We start from the raw sequence: 22,744 nt of genomic DNA, 5'->3' as shown, positions 1-22,744 counted from the left end.
GAAGAATAAGAAGGTTGAGAGAAAATTCTTTGACAATTCATGAGAAAACTTAATATTGTAATGATTCAGATATACAATAAATGGGAAATAAGTATTTTAGAAAAACTTATTTCTTACTGTATTATTTAATTAGATTTTATTTAGCTTTACGAAATTTTAAAGTTAATAGTTGATATTTATCTTCTTGACTGGGAAAAAAAGTATAGGTATATGCTCCCAAAGTGAAATGCATAAATTCTCACAAGAGAATTTATGCATTTCACTTTGTAAGCCATGTGGAAACTATTCGGCCAACAGTTCCAACTATAGATATTTCTGATTACACTTTATTTTTGAATTGTTTGCATGAGAATTAATCAGTTATATATTTCACTTTGAAAGGACACATCATGAAAGGATTTATGTAACTTTATCATTTTCTTTAATTACTCAGGAGGTACACATATAGCCTTAAACTAATCCTGTAAAACAATAATAGCCTTCAAAATCAGTTCCAAAATACACACGCATCCTATAACTGAAAGCATCTTACTTCTGAATTAGTTCAGTAAAAATCACATCTGGATGACTTAAGTGTGCAGGACATAAAGTGAAACCACCTTATGATTTTGTAAAAAAAAAAAAATTTATATCCCTTCTACAAAGCCTTTAGTATCTAAAAAAAAACATTAACACTAAGAAATAAACAGGGATTAGGGAGCTCATTGATCCATAAAATACAAAATACTACTACTTTCACTTTATTCAGAATAAAAATAAAGTTTTGAGTCCAGTTAGGATAGATAGCTATAATTGCTAACAAATAAACCTAATGGGTATTAAATGATTAATTATCATGAATAACTAATTACCTAAAACTGATGGGTTAGCAGTGAAATCTCATGAAAAGAATGAAGCTGAATGTATTAAGTTCTTGAATATTAACCTGATTATAGTGTGAGAGGAGATTTCATATAAAAGATGTAATGATTGTGCCTCCAGTTGTTGAACATGATCATGCCATACTGATATGTAAAGTAGCTAAGTATGGTTATTCCATTAAAAAAAGGTTATGTGCTGAACTTCAAAGCAGAAAATTATGACCAACTGAGGATAATTTTAGGTTTGGTCTCATTTGATAGATGAGAAAGATATCAGCAGTACATGGAGGGAAGTATTTTAAAAAAAATACAGCGATGCAATATTGGAATATGTCCCTAGAGTTCAAAGAATAAACAGGATGTGAGTGAAATGAATGAACAATCTTACTAAGAGCAAGAGATTAAGATTATGTGAAAGGAATATCATGTGCATAAGTTATGATATGTCAGTTATTTATTTCGTATCCAAACACAAGTAGTACAGTAGTAAGTGGTACAACATGATTTACAACAAATTAGAATACATTACAATGAGATCAGCTTAGATTTGGTAGGTGAATTATACAGGGAATAATAATTTAATATGGAAAAAAAAAAAAGGAAACTATACATAACGTGTATACAATAAATATGGTCAGATGTTCCTCCAGTATCTTGCACAATCAACTGCTCTTTCTGTGCAGGATATAAGGTCCTCTTTTGTGCAAGGTGATGGAAGAAAGGGACAAGAAAGAAGGTGTTCCATGGACTGGGTTGTCTCACACTCACAATTGTCTGGACCAATGAGGTAGCTCCATTTGATGATTGTTTGCAGCGTCCTGTCGTTCGAAGACTGTTGAGGCTTTTCCAAGTATTCCAGTCCAAGCGGGCACCACATGGAAGATGTTTGGCTGTTGGAATACCAGCATTATTTTTAAGATATAGTGCAAGCCATTGTTGAAGTCTTGTCTCTGGGAGTTTTTAGGTGGTTCAACAGTTGCCAGGAAGCTATGTCGGGATCTTAGTCTTTTGGGGGACTGCGGTCTGGCCGAATAGTGGGTAGCGTTCATCATGATGTGTCAGTTATGAAAATTATAAGGCTTAGACAAGAAGAGTTACTAACTACTGTGTGGAAAACTAAGTGAAAGTATGAAAAGAAACTGGTTCTGCAAGCTAAAGACAACCCAAAAGAATTCTACTGTCATGTTGCAAGTAAAAGAAAGAATGAATGTGAAAGAATAACCCCTGTCAATGTGGATGGAAGATGGAAAAGACTGTTCAACTAATGAGCACCATTTTGCTAAAAGCCTGGTGTATGCAACCACCACATTGACGGGTTATTCTTTCACATTCATTCTTTCTTTTACTTGCATTTCTAAATAACTTAGGGAATTGAAACAACGTAGATCCGAATATAAATTAAATAATATTTTAATAGATATTTCCGATATTTCCATCAGGCTGGCGGGTGACTAGTGTGTCTAGGAAAGGGAGGCAGTTGTTTTCCTCTTTTTCCAGGGTGAACTTGATTCTGGCGTGTTGGTTGTTTAAGTGTGTAAGGAAGGAGATATGATTCCCCCACATACAAATTAGCTAAACATTTGGCCAAAGAGCTCACACACTATACTGGCAACACACCATCACACATAAAAAACTCAGCCCACTTCAAAGCCAGCATAGAAAACCTTACACTCCAACATACTGACATAATGGTCAGCTTCGACGTCTCTTCCTTATTCACAAATGTCCCACTCAATGAAACTTTAGAGCTTATCCAAGCTAAATTTTCCCCCGATATCTCAGCCCTATTTCAGTTCACAATGAACTCAGGCTATTTCGTTTGGCAGGGAAAATTCTACAAACAAATAGAGGGGACAGCCATGGGCTCACCACTCTCAACCACCCTTGGCCAATTTCTTTATGGAGACCTTTGAGGAAAAAGCCTTAGCCTCTGCCCCACAAAAACCTACCATATGGCTTCGCTACGTTGATGATGTGTTCGCTATTTGGCCACGTGGCTCTGAAACACTCCTCTCCTTCCTTACACACTTAAACAACCAACACGCCAGAATCAAGTTCACCCTGGAAAAAGAGGAAAACAACTGCCTCCCTTTCCTAGACACACTAGTCACCCGCCAGCCTGATGGAACTTTGGTTTTCTCAGTTTACAGAAAACCCACCCATACAGGCAGATACATCCACCAACAATCCCCCCCCCCCCCTCACAACAATATGGAGTGGTAAAAACACTATACAACAGGGCTAAACTAATCTGTTCTAACGACATAGCCCTTAACACTGAACTAAATCACATCCTCAACACTTTCTCAGCCAATGGCTACCCCCCCCCCAAAAAAAATCCAAAAAATATTAAAACCTACAAAACCACAGCCCCCCTCCTCCCCCCCTCCACAAAAAAGATTACTCTAAATCCATCACCATTCCCTACATCCGAGGCACCTCAGAAAAAATTACCAAAATTCTAAAAAAACATGACCTCACCTCCTGTTACAGGCCTCACAGAAAATTGGCATCCCTTATCCGCTCTACCAAAGACCAACCACTTCCCCTAGACCTACCTGGTGTATACCAGGTCCCTTGCAGTTGTAAACTGTCGTACTTTGGCCAAACAGGCAGGACAGCAAATATCAGAATTTCTGAACACAAGGACTACATCCGGTTTTACAAGTATAGCCATTCTGGTCTTGCAGACCATGCTCTGGATACTCGCCACAGAATACGGTGGAAGAAAGCAACAATAATACACTGGAGCAAATATAAATTCGAAAGATTATTTATGGAATCAGCCTCTGCCCTAAGAAACTCTCCAAACCTCAATAAATTTGGTTGTATGCGACTGCCCCAAATTTGGGAGGCATACATCAGCAGACCTTCAGCCCAACAGCCAAGAACACCTACTTAGCCTTCCAGAGGGCACCATCAGGACTTCTAGGAGAACGATAGCTTCAAATCTTCATTCTTAGTTACTGTATTGTTATTGCCTTGTGTGCACCTGCCTTTTTGTAAGTTCCTTTAGAAAATGGCAATGTGACATTGCCGAAATATCGGAAATATCTATTAAAATATTATTTAATTTATATTCGGATCTACGTTGTTTCAATTCCCTAAGTTATTTAGAAATGCATAACCAACGTATAAGCCTGTCTACGAGAATTCTTTTACTTGCAACAGGACAGTAGAATTTTTTTGGGTTGTCTTTAGCTTGCAGAACCAGTTTCTGTGCACAGAACTCAATATGTTACATCACTGGAGGAAGAAACTCAGGTATGTGAGGAGGTACTAGCGCTACTGCATAAACTGAATATGAATTTGGAAATATGGAATGATAGGATATCAGCACAAAAGCTAAAATGGATGTTCCTTTGACTTGGCTGTGTAATTTGAGTTTCAACACAAGAAAAATCTCACAAAAGCATAGAGAATGTTGATAATCCCACTGCACAAAGATAATGCAAAGAATGATGTGTAACTACCATCAACCTTTCAGTATCTCTGGAGTGGTGATAAGATTTTTGAAAAGTTGGTAAGTGATCACATGCAGAAACAGGTTAACAGATTCTATAATTTGCAATGAAAAGAATAAGGTTACTAAGGTGAGGAGGGAAGAGAAGGTCATGTTTTAAGTAATTTGCTTGCACTTTACAATAAGGTTATGGTTAGACAAAGGGAATGAATACATAATAATTTTGGATTTTGCTACAGTTTCTGACAGGACTTCTGACAACAGCATTAAGCTCGTTGCATAAGTTGGAGGATATGAAATTGAGTTATAATTACTAGTTTGGGTAAGAAGATGGCTGAGTGACATCAAATAGTGGTGTATGGGGTATGAAAGTCTACATGATTTGAGGTGACCAGGATCAGTTATTCAATCTTTACGTTAATGATATTGGGAGGATCAATAAATGGCATACAGCTCTTTGCTGATGATGCAAAGACAAGCAGGTAATCAGGAATTTCAATGCTGAAACAAACACTAAGAGAAAGTTATTTTGTCTCGCAAGTTTTTTGATATGATCTCATCTGGACTATCAAGTGCAATTTGGTCTCCTGGTTTTTGAGGTGATGTAGATACAGTCGAAAGGGTGCAACAGAGAGTGTTAAAGACAATATTGGGACTGTGCACATAAATTATGAAGGGAAATTGAGAAGTTTGGGACTGCAGATCATAGCAGACAAGAGAAAGCAAGGTGATATAATAAAGACCTATAAACTTTTGAAAGGGTTTTATGAAAGATTCTATAAGATACCAGTAGATGGAATTTGATTTTATGGAAAGGAGTGAGAACAAGAGGGAAGGTAGTTTTATGTTTGAAACATAAAACTAATAGTTTTTATGTAACTGGAAAATAACGCAATTTTGCATACTAAAAATACTTTTTTTCTCCTCTTTACTTATATTATCAACATTCATTGTGCTTTACTAATTCAACAATAAAGCTTCTAAAACTATTCTAATAGTGCAAAAAGCTAGTATAATAGATCAATGGATTATTTGGATATTGAAAAGCACACTAACAAGTAACAAGTAAAGATACAGATATTCCATTTTATAAGGCTATGATTCGGTTGCATCTTGACTAGTGTGCATGGATTTGCTCTTCTGGGTTTTTTGGAGATCAGCAAACAGTGGGGAAGATTCATAGGAGTAACTAAGCTGGTGACAGGTCCGTGGAATGCTCACTATGAGGATATTCAAAGTTGAAAAGCAGAAAAGAGAACATGTTAGAAACTCTACATTATTAAAGGGGCTTCATAAAAGTGATCGAACGAGAGAGAGAAGTAGCAGTCGCCCTGGAAGTTGTCTAAGGGTATGGTTAGTGAGTAGAAACTAGACATTTTGCTTGGAGAGTGGTGAGTGAATGTAGTGGATTGCCAGAATTAGTTGTGAGCATCCTAACAATGAATGAGTTTAAGGAGTAATATGATCAGTATAAAGGTTACTGTGGGTCTTCCGACTCCATGGGACACTTGTATAATAATAATTTTTAATGGCAGGCAATGTCAAGTTGAGTAAGATGGCAACATCAAAATGGGGAATTGGACAATGGTCTCACAGAAGGTTCAAAGGAAGAACTGAAGAAATTTTTCAAGGCATTAGACAAGCAGCTGACAAAGAAATAATGGTCCTTGCTGGAAATCTAAACAGCAGTAGAACTACCAGAGAGAAATGTTTTCAGAAAATTTGGATAAAAGAGCAAAACTAACAATAATAATAAATACCTGCAGGATTTCTATTCTGATTTCTTTCTATTTTATTCTATTCAGAATAAATGGTCACATTACTAATATCATGTTCCAACAAATGTGCACAAACTCACATTCAGTTTCTGTAATAAAATAAATAAAATGCAAGAGGAACATCCAATTCCTGATATATGAGAGCAGTTATAAGTTTCCAGCCTGGCTAACTTTTAGAGGTGATAAAAAGAAACCTGTTGCTTTTCAATATAATCTTTTACTTCAACACACTTTCCTCATCTTTGAATTAACATTTCTATGCCCTTCAAAAATAGTCTAGATTACTTGGATATTGAAAAGCACACACTAACAAGTAAAGATACAGATATTCCATTTTATAAGGCTATGATTCAGATTCAAATGGAATATCTGTATCTTTACTTGTAAAGATACAGATATTTCATGCTAAAGAATTTTTTTCAGTTTTGAGAACAGTAGTAGGGGCTGGATGCTAGATCTGGGCTGTAGGATTTGTGTTCAATCAATAAAGCTGCAGTATAGGAAGCCACAGTCCTATACTGCAGCTTTCAAAAGAATAGTCATATGGACTGGAGCATTGTTGTGAAGCAGGCAAATAATATGACTCAGCATTTCTTATCTCTCTTCCTTTATGGTGTTGTGCAGTTTGTGCAGGAGTGAAGAATAATATTCTACATTCACGGTGGTATTCCTTTCCCTGAAGTCAATCAAGAGAATTCCCTGGCAATCCCAAGAGATTGTTGCCATTGTTATATACTGCTCAAAACAATTAGGGGATATTCTTGTTAAAATAATTTCATGCTAAAATGTATAATCTGTTAAATTTGTAATAAATATCGATTATTTAAACAATATCTCATCAATTACACCCTATCTATAAGTAAGAAATATTTATTCATGTATAAAGTACCCAATAGTTAATTATTTGCAGAAATTTATAATTATCCGACAGAAACTAAAATACCCCCCCCCCCCCCTAATTGTTTTGAGCAGTGTATTTGTCTATTACGTATTTCTCATCCCTGCTTTGTCTTTGTTGTTCTTTACTTATAACTTCATGAATTGTCATGAATGGTTGACTGTCTTAACTATTGACTGCCACCATTTATTTATTTCTACTAGATCTTAATGTTCACTCATTCTATAGTCTAACAAATTTATTTTATGACTGTGCCAGTTAGACTATGTATTGAGTACAGGATTATATGATTTTAAACTAAAGACAAAGCAGATAGTTTTTATTTCACCAGTTAATGTTGATCTTTACCTTTAATAAGTCATGGTCATCAGTAATTTAATCAGTTGATTATTGATCACTTAAACTTTATCTTATGCAGTTCGAAATTTTCAGGATAGTGCATTGACAGAATCAGTCCAACGTGTTGTTCAAGAACCATTTAATTAAATCAAAAAGGAATATTTACATAGTCTGATCCACATCAATACATACACTATTGCATTACATATCAATTTCAATTCTTCCTGATTCAGGCTTAGTTCTATGTTTCTTCCCTTAAAGTTAAATCACAATCTAGAATATCCTACTAATCATACATGCACAAACTGAAAATAATGCATATCTTGAGTAAGCTTATATCAATGTTAAGAATTAAAGATACGTAAACAAGATTATTTTAATATTTGCCAAATATTTCAGTCTGAAAATAACAGACTATCTTCAGTGACTACATAGGAACAGTTTTTAACAAGGTGGAATACCAACAATTGATCATTCAAATGTAACACGAGCCAAGTGATGTTACACTGCTAAGTATTAAAGAGAGGAAAAATTTCATCAGAGTGATGATTAAGCAATAGGTTTTAATTCACAATTTCATGTAATAATCTTAATTTATAAATAACATTAGACTAATGTAGGAATTACAAGTCTCAATTTAAAAAAAATTAATATGCTATCCTGATTAAACTTTCCCATATTTTTGATAAGGAAATAGTCATTTTGATTCAAGCTATGGTGTTGAAGTAAGGCTTCAGCACTTTCTTTAAATAGGCGTTCAAATTTATAGCGACATCTGAGTAGAAGGCGAGTCTTGGACCAGAGGATGTTGTAGCTTGTCTCTATCCTGTGCTGAGCCAATCCAGACTTATTAGATTTGTTGTAAAGAATGTATGATTGATGTTCTTGAATTCTTTTTTCTATAGAGCGTCCTGTTTTGTCCAAAGTAGGACAGATTGCAGTTACAAGGAACTTTATGCACACCAGGCAGAGACATAGTTGAGCATTTATCTTTAGAAGAGGAGAAATAGGTGGATATTTTGTTAATAGGTATATAAGTGGTTGTTAAATCATATTTCTTCAGAATTCTTGAAATTGGTTCTGAAATCCTGGAAATATATGGAATTGGAACGCGACATATTGAATCTTTGTTGTTCTGGATTGGATTATAGGAATCGAAAAGATGCTGTGTACTTTTTTCAGAGAAGCCATTTAATTTCATGTGATGTTTGATAGTTGAAAGTTCTTTCTGTAATTCATGAGAAGTTGAACAATTAGTTCTAGCTTGTCAGATTAAACATTTTATGATTCTTGTTTTTCGATAAGGATGATGAGCAGATTGTTTGAGAATATAACGTCCAGTGAAAGTGGGTTTTCTGTAAACTGTTGTTGTTAGAATACCTGAAGGTGAACGGATGAGGAGGACATCTATTCTACAACCAAGTTGAAGGAAAGGCCATGGGAAGTCCACTTTCACCTGCTCTAGCCAACTTTTATTTGGAACATCTAGAAGACGTCCTGTTTTCATCTATATTCCCTCAACCATCCTTTTGGGTAAGATATATAGATATAGACGACATCTTTTCAGTGTGGCCTCATAACAGAGATTCCTTACCTACCTTTTTAGCCAGAATAAATTCCTTACATCCTGGTATTGTTTACCATGGAGGTTGAAAAAGACAAGCTATCCTTTTTAGACATCCTCCTCATCTGTTCACCTACAGGTATTCTAACAACAACAGTTTACAGAAAACCCACTTTCACTGGACGCTATATTCTCAATCTGCTCATCATCATCCTTATCAAAAAACAGGAATCATAAAATGTTTAATCCGACGAGCTAGAACTAATTGTTCAACTTCTCATGAATTACAGAAAGAACTTTCAACTATCAAACATCACACGAAATTAAATGGCTTCTCTGAAAAAAGTACACATCTTTGATTCCTTCCTACAATCCAATCCAGAACAACAAAGATTCAATACATCGAGTTCCAATTCTATATATTTCCAGGATTTCAGAACCAATTTCAAGAATTCTGAAGAAATATGATTTAACAACCACTTATATACCTATTAACAAAATATCCACCTATTTCCCCTCTTCTAAAGATAAACGCTCAACTATGTCTCTCCTTGTTTGCATAAAGTTCCTTATAACTGCAATCTGTCCTACTTTGGACAAAACAGAATGCTCTATAGAAAAAAGAATTCAAGAACATCAATCATACATTCTTTACAACAAATCTAATAAGTCTGGATTGGCTCAGCACGGGATAGAGACAAGCTACAACATCCTCTGGTCCAAGACTCGCCTTCTACTCAGATGTCGCTATAAATTTGAACGCCTATTTAAAGAAAGTGCTGAAGCCTTACTTCAACACCATAGCTTGAATCAAAATGACTATTTCCTTATCAAAAATATGGGAAAGTTTAATCAGGATAGCATATTAATTTTTTTTAAATTGAGACTTGTAATTCCTACATTAGTCTAATGTTATTTATAAATTAAGATTATTACATGAAATTGTGAATTAATACCTATAATTTAATCATCACTCTGATGAAATTTTTCCTCTATTTAATACTAAGCAGTGTAACATCACTTGGCTCGTTCTACTTTTGAATGATCAATTGTTGGTATTCCACCTTGTTAAAAACTGTTCCTACTGAAGATTGTTATTTTCAGACTGAAATATTTGGCAAATATTAAAATAATGTTGAGTTTACATGTCTATAATTCTTAATCATAATGTCAGAAGTGTCTCTAAAGAGTATAAGTCAATATTAATTTACATTATCTAGTATAGCACTCTTCTTACTCTTACAATAATTACCTATACACAATTGAGATTAAGACACACCTAGAGTGAGCTTATTTTGATATTGCTTACACAATCTTGTTCTACCTATACAGACATTTGATGTGCTTTCTTGCTTGGAAATATCACATATATACTTACAATTCTCATTCAAGCACAGTCTTTTACATGAATCTTTTGTTCACATGAAAGTGTCCCTTTTGTTCTCTTTGTTTCTGCTGGCTCATTAATCCCCCGTCAATAAAAATTTTTTGTCTGAGTCATCAATTATTCTATGCCCCTTAGGATCCTTAACATGGCAGCAATGTGCAGCTCTTTCCTAGTGAGAGATCCCAACGATCAACACTATTCTTCTGGTGGCAGGAGACTTAGGTAAGTGAAGACTGAGAATCTTTAGACACAGTCCTGAACGTTTCCCCTTATAAAGGCCCAGACTTCCACTGTACACATCACGCATCTCTCAAAATTTCCATATATGGGCATGTTTTCACATAAGGACATGACATCATACTCCACACATCTTGATGAAATTGTCACATATAGACATGGGTTAACAGTGTTACATAATGATATCACATGCCACATTATTTTAACAAAAGCTCATGGTTAAGTTATTACACATATAAGATTATTACAGAAAAAAACTGACATTTCTCTAAGTGCAATCTCCTTGTAAAAACGTAAAATGCAACATAAGTTACATATCATGAGAGATTTTACACCATGATCTTCTTGGTGGACTGAGTGACCTTGGTTTTTCTCAGCAGTGCTTCGCCTGGTGTGCACCACTCCATGAATTCCCTTTTTGGAAAGAATATCATAATGACTATTGTTTCATTCCTGGTAACAATGGATTCCAGCACTTCTCTCTGATTCCCTTGGCAAAGCTCTAGAAACTTGCATGGACAGGTCACGTGATGCTCCTTCAGAATTGAAATGAGAAGTCGGGATCCCACCTTAGTCATGTGAAGCTTCTGGTGAATGATGCAAAAGATGGTTGTTATAGAAACCCCAACCCCTTGCAGAGATTTCTTTGAGCTTCAGCCATCTGTCATTGAGCAATTCCTCCTCAAAAAGAGACATTTTCTTAGTCATCACTTCCAAAGGTCATTTGTAAATTATCAGATTATTATCAAATGTTATTTTTATCTTGTACCATCACTGTCTTTTAGTTTCAGTCAATACAGAACAATCTGATTAGCTAAATCATGAACTGTCAGTCCATTCTCATTTGATTTGTATTCAGATAACTATTTATTAATGGGGTAAACTACAAGAAGGTAAGGACCGGACATTGCATTAGACGTTCCAGTGATTCCTATATTCCTTAGAAATGCTACATGGAGATTTCCTCCCAGTTATCTAGTTTTTATTCTTCAGCAAATCTAAGCTTTAATATTCAACTTACACAATGCAAGAGGGAACAGGACAGTGGACTGCCATGTCGACTAAACTGACTTCTCTAAAGAATCATTGCTTTTGCATTCCATTTATATAACATGATTAACATTTATCAAGATTTACTAAAAATGTTAAATATTCAAAATTTTAAGTATTAAATCAATAACTAACTAGATAAGACTGATATGGATGAAAATTAATGATATGAAGTTAGTAATTGAAGTAAGCTGTTCGTGTAGTACCACCATCATATTTTATATACTCCTCAAGGATGTATATCAGGAATATGATTATGATTACAAATTTAATGAATAACGTATGGATACATACCAGGACTTTGATGAAAGTATGAGAATCTGGTTTCCATGGTGTGAAAATTATTATTAGTAAAGCAATAACCTTCAACTCATCTTTCTGCCAGAATGCAGAAAGGCGAGGTGAAGAATATGTATGAGAAAAGATATGAACATTACTGGAAGAAGCAAAAAAGAAGAGCAAGAGTAAAGATTGTAAGTCTGCTGTCATGTTATAATAGAGAAAGAGAGTGAGTAAAAAATCTAATGCATAGGTTGTGAAGATTTAATAATGTGCAGTTTCAAGACTTATGGACTGATTTGACACATAAAAGGACTCAATGCTGATGGATTGCACTATGGATTTGTAGTTAAAATTACCTCAAGAGAGCATTATTCATTGAATGTGGAATGACAAAATCAGGAAAAAACTAGAGCTATTACAGTGGGTTTAGGAATCCTAAGTCAAGCGAGCATGAAAATGACAAAAAACAGAATCCAGTCTTTCAAGTAAAATTAAATGGATGTGCAATGATGTAAAAGGTAGTTGGGGGTCTAAGGGAATGCTGCAATTTATGTATACTAATGATAGAAATATCACAAATAAGAGGAAGGAGTTTTGACATTGGTTGATGCAACCATGCCAAAAGTTATAGGCATTTGTAAGACTTAACAGACAGATGTAGTTAGAGGAGCGTAGTATTTTCCAAGAGAACAGAGAGAATAGAAAGGAACAGGGTACTGTTGCTGATAGCAAATGAATTGCCAAAAAACAGTAGGAGATTAGGAAGACAGAGGGTGTGGATTGTTTTCATCTGAAACAATCTGGTGAAAATTAAACAGAACAAAATATAAGCTTGAGTGCTGTTATCTACTAGATATATCAGGTAATAATATCAGATAAGGAGAAGACAATTTACAAAGAGCAATATATAATTTAAATGTTATAGTAGAACGGTTTGGAATGAAATTTCAATAGATAAAACTAAAACAATGGCATTTTGTGGACAAACTCCAGTTAGAAGTAAAATAATTATAAATAATAAAATAATAGAACACATAAATACTTTCAGTTATCTTGGATGTGAAATATCATATGAAGGAGAAAAAGACAAAATTAAAAACTTCAAAATTTTTACAGATTATAAGCCTGATAAATAGAACACTCAATTCAAATATAGTACAAAAAGAAACACGCTTGAAAATATACAATACTTTAGCAGTGCCCCCATTATGATATGGCAGTGAAATTTGGGCAATAAACAAACAAGATAAACAAAGAATAAAAAAAGTGAAATGAGATTTATGAGAAGAACTGCAAAATACACATTATTACACAAAACAGAAACAAAGACATTTTAAAAGAACTAAAAACAAAATCAATAGAAGAAAAACTAAACAATTATAAACAAAAATGGATAGAACGTGTAAACTGAATGGCCAACACCTGATATCCTAAACAAATACTAAAATATAAGCCAAGCGGAAAGAGAAGGCAGGGTAGACCTCAAAAAAGGATATTGGATGGATAATGAGACCGGAACAGACCAATATGATCTACACCTATAATTAGCGTTATGATGATAATATATTAGCTACCACAAAGTCCTAGCTTGATTCTCATTAAACCAATGCTATTTTATGATTGGTATTACAAACAGTAAAAGCTGAAGATCTTCAATACAAGGAAATTAATTTCCTCGCAAATGATGTTGCAATCAGGATATTCAAAGCAAACAGCCAAAAAACATAAAAGAAAAATCACAGGAAATAAAACAGAAAAATCATGATGCATCAGGTGATTACATGACAAAACCAATGTTTATTAACCGATCCTCAAATCCTCAAATACTGATGACAGAACACAAATGATTGGTAGGAATCATACACAGCACACATAAGAACAGACCATGAAATTATAAAAATTAAGGATAAAGGTCAAAATCAGTCTGGGTAGTGGTCTTCCCATAATCATGGTTATGCACATCCAAAAGGAAGTGTGCATTGCATTATGGACTACTAAGGCAGCTGATGTGAAGAGTGATCAGCATCTATATACAAGAACCTAGTTGTGGAGATCTCATACGCACACTTTGTTTGCTTACACTTGGATAAAGAATTAAAAATATATATATAATTTCTTGGCAACTTTAACTAATCTAGAATTAACATTTAAATTTTGAAAGGTTAGATTAGCTTAATTAAATTAACGTTACTTATCTGAAATTTTCAAAATGAACTACACCAAATATGTTCAGCCAGTTGAAATTTAGGTTTTTATAATTAAAATCTCACACTTAGGTCAAACATTCTAAATCAGAAATTTAGAATTTGGTTACCGAAATAAAAATATATACAGGTAACCCTTGTATAACACTGATCTTATTCAATATGGTTTCGATATAATGCGTCTACAAATTGTGGTAACCCTTGCTCAACGCAGAGCTTATACAACACGTTTTCGATATAATAACATGGTCTACAAATTGCAGTAACTCTTTATCTTTTCACATATTTTTCACCACGTGACTTAAAAATCAGATTTTATCTTCGTTAAATTTGTGTCTGCCTGTATCATGCATGTAGTTATAAGTAGTGAATTTATAGTAGGGGAAATACCCTTTAGCACGTATGTATGTCAATTGTTTACTGTATAAAGTGTTTATTGTTGAAAATTGTCTTCATTTTCTGCCAGGAAAGTACATTAAAAATCACAAGTGTGTTAATCTCAAGCTGAGCACTTCATTTTCTGGTGAGTTACATAACTGATATGTACAGGGTGTTCGGGATAAATTTGACAGTTTCGTAAGGAAAAAGAAAATCTTCTTTGTATCTATTAAATTTAATGAATTGACAAAAAAACATTACAGGCAGAGTTAATTACAATACTATCAACAAGATTTACTCAAAATAACCACCATTAGCATCGATCACAGCTTCAATTCTGCTTCGGAACCTCGAACAAGCTGATGCTACAGTCTCCCTGGGAAGGGCCGCAAAAACTGTTTTAATTTTATCCATTAACTGGGCTTTTGTATTACTGGAAGTGCGATTGGTGTCTTTTTCAACTGCGCCCCATACAAAATAATCCATGGGGTTAAGGTCTGGGGAGTTTGGAGGCCAAACATTTGGACTGGTGAAGTCGTAGAAATTTTCAGACAACCATTTTTGACTTTTCCCAGAGGTGTGGCAAGGGGCCGAATCCTGCTGCCATACATACGGCCTACCATTGGCTACCCTTGTTATCCAGGGCTTGACTACAGTTAGCAACTCCACGAACAAAGCCCGAATTCCAATGCCAGGGTTCTTCAACACCTGTTCCTGCAGATTTGCGAGGAATTCTGCTGTACGAACGCAATCAGATCGTCTGCTAGGGATCTTTCTTCTTGCTACATCCTCGTAGTCACCATTGCAAGTCTCTAGTTCATGCCTGATTGTTTTTACTGTATTCAGGGAGCATTGGGCAGCAGTCGTAATATCCTTATTTTGATGGCGGGCACGAATCATCATGATACAAGTTATTCTCTTCCATGATTCAGGTGGGTTCCAGCTATCCATCCTTTCTGACATCTTGTATATGAATGAAGAAGGGTCCAAACTTTTAAATGAAGAGAAGTGTGTGTTAATACATGTAACTTACGGAAAAATATAATTAATTATAAATATGTCAAATTTATCCTGAACACCCTGTAATGCTTTTTCTTTTAATGTAAAAAATTTATTTTTATAGTAATGGCCACTAAAACTGCAACGAAAGGGAAAAAAAACCAACATTAAAAAGAAAATTAATGTTGCAAGGACTTTGAATTTAAATGAATCAACAATTCGAATAATTAAACAAAATGAACATAAAATCCGAAAAAGTGTTATTGCTGGATCAACAGTAAGTGCAAAGTGCGTTGCTCATGTACTCGATATTCGAATGGTAAAAATGGAGAATCTCTAACAATTTGGACAGAAGATTGCACTCAAAAAAAAAAAAAAAATCCTTTGGACAGAAATCTTATTAAACAAAAAGCTCTCAAAGTTTATAAATATTTAAATGAACTTGATCAACATTCTTCAGAAGAAAGCTCTCGCATGAATTTTGTGCCAATAAGGTTTGGTTTGAAAACTGTAAAAAGCTGTTTTCTTTGCATAGTTCTAAAATCCAGGGAGAATCATCATCAGCAGACGTAGAAGCTGCCCAAAAATACCCAGGAGAACTTTTAAAAGTCATTGAAGAAGGTACAGACCAGATGTTCAATGTGGATGAATCTGGGTTATATTGGGGAAAAAAATGCCAAAACTCGCCTATATTTCGAAAAATGAAAGATCAGCTCCTGGATTCAAAGTTTCCAAAGATAAAATTACTCTACGGTTTTGTAGTAATGCATCAGGTGATTACATGACAAAACCAATGTTTATTAACCGATCCTCATATCCTCGTGCTATGCAAGGACTTGACAAGTCCACCCTACCTATTTATTGGAGGACCAACAAAAAGGCATGGGTTACGTTCTGGAACAAAATTTCGTACATCCAGTGGATGCTAAGCTAAGTTATAATAAAAATCGCACACATTTTTGGTGGAGAGGGCTTTTGCAATATGGCAGAAAATGAAATCAGTGAATTAACTGATGAACAAACAGATTTAAATAAGGAAGAACTGGTACAATTAATAGATGACGTATAACCAAATAGCAGGGAAAGTTGTGCTGAAGATTCTGATTGTGATGAATCCGTTAAAGAATTCAGTTTAAAGAAATTAGCAGGACTGCATTTGGCAAGAAAGTTAGGAAGTTATTTTATGGATAATGATCCCTCAATGGAGCGATCTGGAAAATTCATGAGACAATTGGATATTTGTTTAGCTCCATATTATGAACTTAATAAAAAAAATCACAGCATAGTGGTAAGCAAGGTCTTATTACTGACTTCTTGATAACTAAACCAGCTGAAGTATACAATGAGAATTATACAAATGATGTCCAAGAGTGATGACAACGTCTGGCCTCTCGTAAATAAAGAACACATACGAAATGTTATTTTTGATGTTAAAATATGCACTTTGTTTTATTTTGCCTAAAACATTTATGCATTATGTGCAGTGAAATTTATGTACAATTTGTAATTTTTATAATTTTATACTATGTATTTGTTTCATAGTTTATATATTTTTCTTAACTTACATGAATTACTTGAATTAAATAAAAAAAAATATTTTCGTTGGACATGTCATTGTTGTTCATATAATTAAAAAAAAAAATGATTTCGGAACATAACCCTACTTTTTTCTATGTGATCCTAGTCTCGCATAATGCGATTTATATAACGTGGCATTTCTATGGAACCTAACATCTGAGTTATGCAAGGGTCACCTGTGTGTGTGTGTGTGTGTGTGTGTGTGAGTGAGTGAGTGAGTGAGTGACTTGGTTAAATGACGTTTAAAATTATTAACTGACTTAAACACCGAGAAAAAATACAAGAGATTTAATAAGGTTTGACTACTAGTTTCATTGGAAATTTCAAGCAGAATCTGATTATGAGAAGAAATTAGCCAGCAGGGCAAAGGAAATCCAGTTCGTTAAACATGTGACAAATAAAAGGAAGAATGATTATGAAAGGATAAGTAACAAGTGCTGATGGTAGTGAGGTTACAAAAGCAGATAAAACAGGCCAGTTAATGAGTGACCATTTTTAAGAATGTAAGTGACAATGTTGAGGTAAGAGATGTGACAGGAACAAGGAGGAAAAGAGGTTGATGAACTGGAAGTACTTTGTTTATTGCAAAATCTCAATGCAAACATGATCATGGGATATCAGAGTATTATGAGAAAGTGTAAAGGAAGGCTGAGGTCACAAATTATAGATCAATCAGTATCTAGAGAGGGGAAAAGTTAGTCAAAGACAAAATTCAGGAATGGGTAAATGCAAATATGATACTCTATGGAGGTACAAACATGGCTTTAAGATAAGTCATGATTAACAATTTACTAAATCTATTTCATAATAATGACAGCTGAGTTTGGAATAAAGTACACTGATACCGCTGAATAGTATGAAGGCCTTTAACAGGATACCACATGAAACAAATGGGGATGGATACGAAGTTTATATAGATATCAGAGTAGATGACGGACAAACTCTAAACAGTAATATGGAGGAATAAAATCCAGGAGAAAGTACAGACAACTCGCAGCGCAACTCGCTGCGAGTTGTCTGTGAATGTCTGCAAGGCTCTGTGAATGGACCACTAGTTTTGTTCATAAATAATATAGGAAAAGATCTGAAGGAAATATTCAGTTGTTTGTTGGTGCAAAATTGGGCAGCATAAAGTGTTAATCAAGGCAATGCGAGGGTTGTTCGATACGTCCATGCAAAAATGAACCTCATCGTTTGATAAATCTCTCTTTCCTGTCAGCCATTTTTACATGTTTGGAAACAGACAGTTTCCAAACATGGATGCGAAAGGACTTCGCAGCATAAATTGAACGATTTCGCGGTCACGATTGCAAAAAGAGTGAGTGGGTGCAGTGTCGTGGTGAAAAAGAATCTTCTTTATCACCAAGTGTGGTCGTTTTTCCTTTATTTCATTATTTAAACGATCTAGCAAAGATGCATAACACATTCCAGTAATTGTTTTATCCTTTCCAAGAAGTCTATGAAGATTGCCATGAGCATCCCAGAAGATGGTGGCCATAATCTTTCCTGCTGAAGGAATGGTTTTTGCTTTCTTTGGTGCAGATTCCCCACTTGCAACCTATTGTTTTGACTGTTCCTTGGTCTCAGGCTGGTAGTGATGAATCCATGTTTCATCCACTGTTACAAAATGACACAAAAATTCCCTAGATTCTGTTGAAACAGCTTCAAGCTGTCCCTGCAACACGTTGATGCTTTTCATCCAATGTGAGCAAATGCGGCACCCATCTTGTGGATAGTTTTCTCATATGTAAATGTTCATGTAAAATATTATGTACGTGGTCATTTGAGATGCCCACAGCCTTAGCAATTTCACACACCTTCACTCTTCTATCATCCATCACCATATCATAGATTTTTTCAATAAATTTCTGGAGTAGTGACCTCAACAGGGTGTCCAGAACGTTCAGTGTCATTTGTGCTCATATGGCCACTTCGAAAGTTACTAAACCACTTATAAACCATTCTAATCAAAGGTGCAGACTCACCATAATGTTTATCAAGCTTAGCTTTGGTTTCCTGAGCCGTTTTGCCTTTCAAAAAGGCATGTTTAATCACTACACAAAATTCTCTCTCATCCATTTTTCACAAACCACAGTACTTGATCGATTCAAATGAACGCCAAACTCAGAGTAATAGATCTATTAGACTGAAACTTAGTGTGTGATGCTCCAACAGTTGCCAGCAACTAAAAATAACCTTGATACGGTGTCGTCATCTTAGACTTTGCACGGACTTATGGAACAACTCTCATAATAAACTTGCAGGACAATTTAAACAGAGTATGGGGAAAAGATAATGGATTCTGGTTTAATGTGAAAGAGTAAAATTATGCATTTTAGGATGATTTGGATATGTTATTGGATAGATAACTGAAATTCAGAAAGTGATACTGTGAAGATTGCCAAGGTAACTAATAGGATTACTTTGTTACTAAAGAGCATGAATAATAAGAAGGCCAAATTTGGTCTAGTCACCTGGGTTTTTTGGGGATGAAGTGGTGGAGATGATTCAGAGGTGAGTGACAAAGATAGTGAGGGGTGTATGGAATGCTCTGTATGATGATGGATTGAGAATTTGCAGATGGCAAAAAAGAGGGGATATGATAGCATGACAGTGGCCTTTAATGTCTGCTGAACTACGACTTCTCAAAGGATACACTTCTTTTACATTACAAAAGAACATTTATATTAAACAAATTTACAAACTTTATAAAAATTTTAAATAATAAATTAATGACTTAATTAGTGTTTTTGCAAAAATATAATGAAATTGTGTAAATAATTTTTATAAAGCTAAATTTCATATCAAACAAATATCAAGGGGTGCTTAAGGGTCAAAGCTGTATAACTGAGAGGAGACCTCCACATAGCCATTAAAGGAATGAGGAGAACCGACCAGGGCTTCTGACCTAATGTCCAATCGTCACCTTCTCGTGGCGCACCCCTGTTGGGTATCTACTTGGATACTGAACAAACTATGATGGGCGGCTATTTGGGATTTAGCCAACCAAATTGTATTCATCATCATCATCATCAAATTCCTGCTATGTACCCTCAAGAGGTGTACAGGATATGACAGTACTACATGAAAAAATTACATCATTACTAACTTCCTATCTACAATTTTCCTCCAAATCAGTCTATTACTTGTCAAGACTCCAACATTATCAGATCTTATATTTCTATCGTCTAAGGCACTTTGTACCGTATCAATCCACCTATATCTTGGTCTTCCTCTGGGTCGTTTTCCTGCCAACCTGGCAGAGAACACTTGTTTTGCTAATCTTTCCTCTCCCATTCTATTTAAGTGACCATACCACCTGAGATTAGCTCTGCTAATGCATTTCTGGATGCTGACAATGTCAAGTTCTTTCCTAATATCCTCATTTTTAATATGATATTGCCATTGATGCCATCTATTCACGCCTCTAATCTTTCTCAGGACTCTCATATCTGCGGTCTCTAATCTTTGGTCAAGTGTTTTACTTCTGACCCAGCTCTCAGATCCATAAGTTAAAACTGGTTTGAACACCGTCTTGTATACAGCTAATTTAGTGTTCCGACTAAATTCTCTCTTATTCCATATGAATTTATTCAATTGACTTCCCACCATACCAGCTTTGCTGATTCTGTTGTCTATTTCTATATTTAATTTACCATCTTCAGTAAAAATTGTGCCTAAGTAGCTGAAATGTTTTACTTGTTCCACAGGTTCTCCATTCACAACACAGTTGACATTTTCAATGATTCTGCCTATTTTCATTGTCTTTGTCTTTTTATTGCTGACCTTCATACCATATCTATTACAACAGCTATTCAATTTAGTCAGAGAATCTTGCAGACTTGTAGCGGATTTATTTAGAAGTATAACATCATCCGCATAAAGCAAAGAGCTGACATTAACATCTCCAATTTTGATATCAGGTTTAATACCACTTTCCTTCATAATGTGATCCATATAGATAATGAATAACAGAGGGGATAATGTACATCCTTGTCTCACACCAGATTTAACATTAAACCATCTTCCTGTACTTCCTTCAATTCTAACTGCTGACTTACAACTCAAATAAAGACTAAGTATTGCTTGATATAATGTCCCATTGACACCATATAACTGCAGCATATTGAATAGCTTCTCTCTTGGCACCTTGTCATATGCCTTTTCCAAATCGACAAAACTTAAATATAGATCTTTGTTATATTCCCATGCTTTCTCGACTATTTGTTGCAAAGTGAAGATCTGATCCTGACAGCCTCTATTTGGCCTGAATCCAGCTTGTTCTTCACCAAGCCTTTCTTCCACAATTCTTCTCAATCGTTTCTCAAGTATACTGGCATAGATCTTGCCAGGAACACTCAGTAGGGAAATACCTCTGTAATTCTCACATTCAGTTTTATTTCCCTTTTTATATATGGGTACTATGAGAGCTCTACTCCAATCATCGGGAATTCATCCCTCTGTCCAGGCTTTCTGAACTATGCAGTGCAGCCACTGTAAGACTTTTATACCACCATACTTCAGCATTTCTGGTCGAATATCATCTACTCCTGCTGCCTTTCCACATTTCAAGCCTTTGATGGCTTTTTCTACTTCAAGTATGGATATGTACTCCTGACTGCATGCCTGGTCAGTGTTTTTTTTATCACTGTGCTGTCATCACTGCTTGTTTCATTTAGCAGTTTTTCAAAGTAATTACTCCATACTTCAAGGATATCTTTTTCTCCTGTTTTCATGTCACCTTTATCATCTCTAACTCCTTTTACAGCACTCTTTCCTCCATTCCTAAGCTTCTTCAACAACCTCCAGAATATTTTGCCACCTTCTTGATATTTATTTTCTATATTCTTGCCAAGGTCCTCCCATGACTTTTGTTTAGCTAGTTTTACACACTGTTTAGCTTTCTTACGTTTGTCTCTGTATTCTGTAAGAGTAAAAGCTGACTTATTTGCCAGGAACTTTTGATATGCTTTCTTCTTTTCCTTCACTGCCTCTTTAACTTCCTGTGTCCACCAGGGAGTTCTGATTTTTTTATCCTTGCACACAACCTCAACACATGCCGCTCTGGCAGAATCAATCAATGTTTTCTTCAGAGTTTGCCACTGAATCTCCAAGGTTTGATTCCTGTTCTCAAACTCTTTCATTTTCTTTTCAATAATCTTTCTGTATTTTAGTCTACAGTTCACATCTGAGAGCTGCTCAACTTTTATTCACTTTAAAACTTTCTTCATCACTATCAACAATAACATAGTCAATGAGACTTTTCTTATTCCTAGCCTCTTCTCTCCATGTGAATTTGTGCACATTTTTATGTTGGAACATGGTGTTAGTAATAACCAGTCCATGTCCTGAGCAGAAATCCAACAGATATTTGCCATTATTATTAGCTTTGCTCTTTTCTCCAAATTTTCCCAAAATATTTTTGTATGTCTCACAATCATTTCCTACTCTGCTATTTAGATCCCCAACAAGGACCAACTTTTCCTTTTTCATTGTGTCAGTTGCATTTTCTAGAGCGTCAAAAAATTCTTCCACTTCTACCTTAGTAGAACCTTCTGTGGGACCATAGGCACAAATAAGTCTCATTGTCCAGTTCCCCATTCTCATATTTGCCCACATTACTCTACTTGAGACTGACTGCCATTCAAGAAGACTAGCCTCGTATTTTGTGTTGAATACTATGGCTACTCCTTCTTTTCCTTGATTGCCAAATTGTATTCTTATTGG

General features: G+C 35.1%; 1 protein-coding gene across 1 annotated transcript in view; it reads right to left on the bottom strand.

The window, feature by feature from the left end:
- Nucleotides 1–22,744, bottom strand: part of EDTP (Egg-derived tyrosine phosphatase) — a 451,026-nt gene that overhangs the window by 74,345 nt on the left and 353,937 nt on the right. The window lies entirely within an intron of this gene.

This window comes from Typopeltis vanoorti, chromosome 1, assembly GCF_054136105.1.
Source record: "Typopeltis vanoorti isolate ZY-2024b chromosome 1, IOZ_Tvanoo_1.0, whole genome shotgun sequence".
NCBI lineage: Eukaryota > Metazoa > Arthropoda > Arachnida > Uropygi > Thelyphonidae > Typopeltis > Typopeltis vanoorti.
Note: the sequence above shows the minus strand (reverse complement) of the source record. Positions and strands in the feature narration are given on the sequence as shown.